A 1,385-nucleotide genomic window follows, 5' to 3' on the forward strand; every position below is an offset into this window, starting at 1 on the left:
CTGCGAATTGAGGTGCTCTCATTGGCTACACAGTTTCAACTTGTCCGTAGCATGAAAACAACGGTGGCTCACCTGGTCACACACACTCTCGTATTCCAGATAAACACTAAAATATGTTTTAGATGAGAAATAGTCCATGTTTGATCAGCACTGCCTAGTTTGACAGTTTAATCTGAGTTTGAGCTCAAAAACTGACCACATACTGCAGTTCTTTGTGTTATCTCTCTCCCAGTTTATTTGTTTCTTTGAGCCCTTTTAGACCAACATCCCTCCACAGTCCAGAGAGTTGAAGTTCAGAAGTTCAGTTCCAATGAATTGCACGGTGCCTTTTCTTGTCCCTCGGGCTGTAAAACTGTTAAACTACACAGTTATTTAGAAGGCTATTATGATTTTATTCTCAGCTTGGAGGAACTGAAGCAACCTCTTCCTAAACTGCCTCATAAAAAAGTCTCAACAGAGGAAGAGAGTGGAGGCAGGTGTTTCATTAAAATTATATTAAGCCTTTACACATAATGGCGACTTCAGTGGAAAGCTTTTCTGGTGCATGTTTGGTTTGGTTTGATGGTGTCAGCCACCACATTGAATGCTAGTGCGTCATCCCATACGCTGCCACCCACTGGTCGACCGTTGTAAGCGCAGCACACAGTTCTTAAACCCAAGACGGCCAACGGAAGAGCGGTAACACTGAAAGAGGAATATGTTGTCCATCGTTTTATAGTAGGAGACCCTTGCAGGTTAAAAGAGAAACTGAACTATAATAGTAAACATTGATTATATGTGGGGAGAAAATTACAATTATTAATCATCTGTCCATTAAATTGGACGTCACGCATCGCTGGCTACAATTCGTACTATTATTTTTTTTTTAAATCATCTGCAGCACCTTTTTTAAAGCTTTAAATCAATTGATTTATGTTATTAGAATGTAAATGAAAGATTAATTTAAAAAGAAATGTGTATATATATATTCAGTTTTCAATAGTATTTTATATATACTTGGATAACAAATAAGTTTATTAGTTTTTTAAATCTCACATGGAAATGTGGAAAACTTTTTTTAAAAAGAAAAAGAAATTCAGAAGTTGTTTTTTATGCCTACAGAGACTGAGGTCGTCATAATTCATGTATGAAAGTTTTAGGTATATTTGGGAGGGTTTGATTGACAGCTGTCGCAGCCTATCACAGTCACTAAATATGTGTTTGTAAACTGGTTAGTGGGGATTTAGACCACAAACCTCAGGAAGGTTCTTGATATGGTTGCAGTTACCCAGCGGTAAAGATGGTGCAGTGCAGTAAACTGTGCTGCTTCTTTTTCGTTCTTATAATCTAAGTCGACAGCTGAGGCACTGAGGACATTAGATAAATCATGCTCTCTCTCTCTCTCT

At 37.8% G+C, this 1,385-nt stretch overlaps 1 protein-coding gene across 1 annotated transcript in view; it reads left to right on the plus strand.

The window, feature by feature from the left end:
• LOC118335317 (phospholipase D1-like) overlaps positions 1-1,385 on the plus strand; it is a gene marked incomplete in the record, with an annotated part of 25,079 nt that overhangs the window by 16,047 nt on the left and 7,647 nt on the right.

The sequence above is a fragment of the Morone saxatilis genome, unplaced genomic scaffold (assembly GCF_004916995.1).
Source record: "Morone saxatilis isolate NCDOM2014 unplaced genomic scaffold, NCSU_SB_2.0 Contig0, whole genome shotgun sequence".
Lineage (NCBI taxonomy): Eukaryota > Metazoa > Chordata > Actinopteri > Moronidae > Morone > Morone saxatilis.